A 7,075-nucleotide genomic window follows, 5' to 3' on the forward strand; every position below is an offset into this window, starting at 1 on the left:
TTAAAAAATATATATATATAAAATCAACTGGCAATCTTCATAACCTAATTTAGGTGCTACAATAGCTAATTACAAATGTTTCTATTGCATGTTATATAAAATGTTGTAAGGCACTAAAGCACTTCCATTATTAAAATATTACGAAAGACAAACTAATAGCAATTTCAAATTGGTACAGAAAACTGACAATGGCATTTCTCTAAGGCTCCGAACTCTCTATATAACAAAATAGTAGCATTTCTGGTCTGCAAATGTATAAAAGGTGATTCCATATATGTTTTTTGGATGTTATGTATTTAAAATTCGTGGCAGTCCCCTCTACCTGTTTAGAGGAGGGGAAAAAATAAATCACTTGACGTTGCCTAAAATGTGAGCACATACCATTGGTAGCATTTTTCGGATAGCGTCGTGTTTATTGCCGTGTGAATACAGACATAATTCCCTTGTGATAAGATATTATGTTCTCTAATTTCTTCATGTAGATGGAAGCGATCGACCTCTTTGATTTTCCTTGTTTGAATTCTAGGGTAACTAATGTTTGATTTTCCATGTAGCTAGCATGAAAGACATTCTTTTGTATTCTACATGTTATCCCTAAATCAATTGATGACCGATCTGGGACCACCAAGATCTCACTAAACACTGTGGTTATTGATTTAGAATTAGCAAATTGAAACACAAAAATGGCTTAAGCAAAAACATGCAAAACAAGGGCACAAATCTTTTTAAGTGGTTAGACCTGGAGTTGGCCTACATTCACCGAAGAACAGAGCAGTAATTTTATTTCGATCACAGAGAACAAGTTACAGGACTTATGATGAAGATACAAGCTTTCTATATTTCATAGTCAAGGCCCCTGAGACTATATATACGGATCTGGAGGACCCTAGAAAGATTGCATGTTGACCAGCTGCGTTTTTGGGTTTGCTGTAACGCTCTCATAAGGACAATAACGGCTTTGAACCGGCCTTGAACCACGTGCTGTGCTTGTGCCTTGAATAAGTAATCAAAATGATTCCCTCATCTAACGTTTTGAGCTAATGTATTGCACGTGGAGAAACATGTGCACTAACTAAATCAGACGACATTGGATGGAAGTGGTCTGTTCCATTCAATCTTCCAAACATTATAGGGGTGGGTAAATCGGGTTTCGATTTAGGTTGTTTGGGTTTTGGTTGAGTTACAATCCGATCGAGTTGGAGAATTGAACTCAATCGGGTTGAAAATGCCAACCCGAACCTAACCGAATTTAATTCAGTTTGGTTCGGTTCAGGTTCATAATTTGGATCGGATTGGGTTGGTAATTCGGATTAAAATTTCGGTTCAGGTTAATTCGGGTTAGTTTGAGTTAGAATAATTCAATTTTAAAATTCGGGTTAGAATGGATTGGAACAATTTAATCTGAAAAATTCTGCCAGCAACCATTTAAAATCCAAAATTCTCAATTTCAAACATCCTTAACAACAAATATCAACTACAAAGCACCCTTAATAACATTTCAACAACTTTTTTTAAAGTTAACAAAACATAAAACATATAGTCAAGTACAATAAAGCTACTAATTACAAATCTAAAAATTAAAATGACAAATGGCAGTCATGATTAAATATCTCCACATGACAAACAAGACTAATAATCCATCTCCAACACCATCAATACTCAACACAACGCCTCCAAATTAGCAATAATTAACCACCCCCGTAGCAAAATTTCGAGCAACAATAGATAGAAAATGAAGTAAATCAATCCATTCTAAATTAAACAAACAACACAAATTAATTAATAAATAATAATAATAATAATAATAATAATAATAATAATAATAATAATAATAATAGCAGCAGCAGCAACTCACAACAATAGTCAACAGCAACAAACCCACTCCAAATATCAGTACTAAGGCCATCTCTAATGCTTAACACCATTTTGGTGTAACACCAACACTAAAAATGTACCTTTTTTACACCAAATTACTATTTTATCTCTAACCCATTTACACCAAATTTTACACCAAAAAGAATATTCTTCTTTTTATTCTATTAATTCTCAAGAATTAATTCAATTAACACAATAAATATTACTATTAATATAGATAATTAAGTAATAAGTAATTTTATATCGATTAACAAAAACAAATATAGAAAATTATTAAATTTGCCAAGCATCTCAAAATACTTCCAATAATATTGGCCAATATTTTGATGATATTGGAGGATCTAATAATGATCTCCCACATTACTAAATAATTGTTCTAATTTATGCTAGTAGTAGTAGCTTTTTTAATTTGTGTTAATTTAATTTTGTATTTTTAATTTTGTAATATGTAATCCTGTAATTAATGTTATTGGCATTTTATTTTTATTATTAATTTTGTTGTTGAATATTTTATTTAAAATATTAGTATAATATTCAAAAATTAAAAAATGAAATTAAAATAATAACAATAATAATAATAATAACTTAAAATATTATATAAAATAAGACAAATATGTAAATAAGAAAAAATAATAAGGATATTTGGGACTTTTTTTTCCTATCACCAAATGAATAGTGTTGCACCTTATTTGGTGTAATACTATTCATAACACCATTTTGGTGTTACATTGGAGAAGCATTTTACACCAAAAATGGTGTAAAAGGTGGTTTGGTGTTAGGTTTAGTGCTACATTGGAGATGCCCTAAGTATGGACGGGTGCCACAATCCTTGATCGATGGGAAGCTTAACAATGCTGGCAAAGGGTGGTCGTGTGGGGCTGAGTGAGCCGCGAAGTAAACGGCATGGCGCGGCTGCAGGCTACTTGATTAATGAAGGAGTGCTGGCTGACGGCGAGTTGGCTGTAGTGAACGACTGCAATCGGGCATCTACTGAAGCTGGACGGCTACGGGCAACTGGCTTCCGACTGTCGTCATCGTGGCCTTGTCTTCACTGTTTAGGGATTTGGCGATTTGCTTTTGAGGCTTGCTAGGTAACGAGAGTGTGAGAACAAAGAGGGGGATAACAAGAGTGTGAGAGATTTTTTTTTAATATACAGTTTTTTTAATTTTTAAAAGCTAAAAGTTATTAAAAGAAAAATTCAACCCATTCGGATTTAAAATTCGGTTCATGTTCAACCCGAACCAAAATTTAACCCGAACAAGTTGATAGTTTGAATCCATTCAAGTTTCACACATTAACCTGAACCAAACCGAACCTAAAATAAATTTCGGGTTCGGTTCGGTTCGGATTAACCCGATCCGAACGCCTACCCTTACCATACAACATGACAATCAGATCAAGGCTGACAAGTCATACACCACTTAAATCACCAACTGACACTTTCAAGTTCATATTTCAACACTATAAAACTAGTTTTCTCAAATAACATGGGGATCTTGTATAATAAGGTTGTCGAGGATGCTATCTCATCGGTTGAGAGTAGTTACTGAATTAATAATATAAGCTTGTAAATGTGAGTTTGACCCATGGGCTTCTATATAAGTCTCCTAATGGAGTAATTAAGATAAGAATATAAGGCTTGATGTTATAAATTATTAATTTATCACAACTCGATAGATAGCACATAAGATGCCATATAAATAAGTATTTTAACTAATGGTGTGTTTACTTCATGGAATGAGAAAGAAGGAATTAGAATGAAACTCACGTTTACTTGACAAAATGTAATTTGGGAATGAAAATAAAATGAGTGGGCCCCATATAATTTGGGAATAAGAAATGAGAATGAAACTCATGTTTACTTGGCAAAATGTAATTTGGGAATGAGAATAAAATGAGTGGGCCCCATATAATTTGAGAATAAAGAATGAGAATCTCATTCCCATGGGGGGTTGGGAATAAAAATGAGGGAATGAAAATGAAATATATGTTTACTTTTGTATTCCTCTAATGTTTTCATATTTCTCAAATTACCCTCATTCAAATCACAATTTATTTTATTATTTTAAATGCCATTAATAATAATAATAATTACTATTATTATTATTAAATTTTATTAACTTTATTATTTTAGTTATTATTAATTATTTTTATTAATATTATCATTATTAACGATAAAAATAATAATTAATAAAAATAATTAATTTATCATTATGAACAGTATTATCATTATATTGTTATTGTTGTTATTATTATTATTATTAAAAATAATATTAACAGAAATTAATAATAACTAAAATAATAAAGTTAATAAAATTTAATAATAATAATAATAAATGTTAATAATGATAATATTAATAAAAATAATATTAACAATAATTAATAATAATTAAAATAATAAAGTTAATAAAATTTAATAATAATATTAATAAATGTTAATAATGATAATATTAATAAAAATAATAATAACAATAATTAATAATAACTAAAATAATAAAGTTAATAAAATTTAATAATAATAATAATAAATGTTAATAATGATAATATTAATAAAAATAATATTAACAATAATTAATAATAAATACAATAATAAAGTTAATAAATTTAATAATAATAATATTATTATATATATTATTACGTAAATGTAATGATATTTTACTTTAAAAAAAGAACATTTTTTTCAAGTAATATTAATATGTTTTATGAATATCTTCTAAAAAATAATATATTAGAAAAATATAATGCATCTAATATTTAATATTTTTAAAATAATACTCACAAATAATCTCTTTTGTGTATTAATTCATACAAACTTATGTGAAATTAATTACTTTATTTGATCTTTTGTATTGCGTTAATTTTTTTAATCTTTTGTAATTAATTGTTTCATGATTAATGTCATTATTATATGTATCAATTTAAACTAGAAAACTATCAAATACACCCTCAACAAGAATTTTTTTTTTTACTTTTTTCATTCATGAAAATATACTTATATAACTAATACAAATCAAAGTAATATTTAAATATAATTAAATAAAATTAATTATAGATTAAATATTATTTTCTTAATTTTATGCTATAAATTTAATGATATTTTACTTAAAAAAATATCATAACATTGTTTCAACTTATATTAATATGTTTTATGGATACCCTCTAAAAAATATTGTATATTAGAAAAATATAAAGCATCTAATATTTGATATTTTTTAAAATAATAGTCAAGAATAATCTCTTATGCAAATTAATTCATACAAACTTATGTGAAATTATTAAATTAATTACTTTATTTAATCTTTTGTGTTGTATTAATTTTTTTTATCTTTTGCAATTAGTTGTTTCATGATTAATGATATTATTATAAGAATTTTTTTTAATTTTGTTAATTATGATCATTATTAGCCATTATTAATTTATTAAACTGAACTCTATAGTAGATGTTTTATTATCAAAATGCATATATGGTCTATTTATATACGAAATTATTTATAATTTTATTTAATAATAATAATGAACATAAAAGATAGAAGGAATCTTTAACTCTTGTTTCGCATATGAGTATACCTCATATAGCTAGTTAAACAAAGAGGTTGAAAGACAATCGGCCACCCCTTATGATCGAATAACATTGTAAGTTACAATTTCAACTGTTATTCACATTGTATTGTAGACATTAAGGGGTAGGACATTGACACACTCATGGTCTAGTCAAATAGTCAAAAGACCTTCTCATTTTTATATTAGTCAAACTAGACCTTTTTAGATAATTATGTCTTTTGACTATAGTGACCCAATTGTATTCCTTTGTACATAATCATTTAAAAAGAGATTTATGTGGTAATGTTATATTATTTTCGTTAAACATAGTGTTTTACTTATAATTATATAATTAAATTCAATAAATTTGAGTAATATTACACTTATATAGTGTTACACGATGTGTATACATATATTAATATAAAATTTATTTAAAAGTGTTATAGAATTATTCCATGATGGATAGAAAATAAAGCTATGTAATTCATTTGGAATACTTTATTTATAGAACAGCTAACGTGGCATCTTATGTGTTATCAATTGATTGAGTTGTATTACTTATGAGAATTTAATAGCATACATATGCACATGACAACAAATAATTAAATAATTATTGACACAGTAATTAGATACAAAATAAGTAAAACAATAATATTATTGTAATAATATTAAAGTAATTTAAATTTTAATAAATTAGAAGCAGGAGAATTTATCGCGTAAATGAAAAACTAATTTACCATTTTTTTCGTGTAAAGTTGAAAATTTTTAATTTTTTCTTTTGTTTTAGTTTTCATCGATGTAAAGGCGGTGGCTTACTGCACTCGAATAGAAAGAAATTCTAAAATAGCTATAACATTATCGCCCTTTCTCATCACGAAACGCGGAAGGGCTACGTTGCCACGGTGATTCCATACCCCTTATAATTTGTCTTTTACCAAATTGACCGTTAGATATTATCCCAGGGCTCATATTGATACTCGTTGAAGGGAGGATGTAACCTGACATACAGGTCATCAGCCAGTCACCAAAAGTCTAACACATTTTTTGTTTAAGAAAACAAATAATTTCATAGCAAATGCGTAACAGGTAAATCAATTAAAAAGCAACAAATTAACATGCAAGTGTAGGTTGCATGCACGTATATCGTCATGACAAGAAAATTTTAATTTATTTTTATCCGTGCAAATGTCGTTTGGACCAGAATTCATGGACAGATAATTTATTTTAATGCTACAGGTTTTTTTTTTTTTTTGGGTTGGGGGGAGGGGCAATTAAAAGTGAAAAAAAATAATTGGACTTAACGATGTGCATAAGCTCTTTGTTTGTGTATGTGTGTGTGGTTTTTTTTTTTTTTAATGAGACTGTAAGATTTATAATTTTTATTGTATGTTAGAGTTTTTTAATTAATTTGTAAATAAATAAGTTGATAAAAATTTCAATGTTTTGCTGATATCAATCTAGACACTATAGTCAGTTGAAGTTAGTGCAAAATTCCGAACAATGGAAATGAGTGATTTCACTACTGGAAGTAGCGAGATATAAATTTTGGGCATTATTTAAAAAAAAAAAATTTTGGGCATTATTTAAAAAAAAAAACCGTTGAGGTAGATTAGAAAATAATGTCAATGTACCGTGTAAGGAAATATCATTTATAAAATC

The sequence above is a fragment of the Citrus sinensis genome, chromosome 3, assembly GCF_022201045.2.
Source record: "Citrus sinensis cultivar Valencia sweet orange chromosome 3, DVS_A1.0, whole genome shotgun sequence".
NCBI classification, from domain to species: Eukaryota; Viridiplantae; Streptophyta; class Magnoliopsida; order Sapindales; family Rutaceae; genus Citrus; species Citrus sinensis.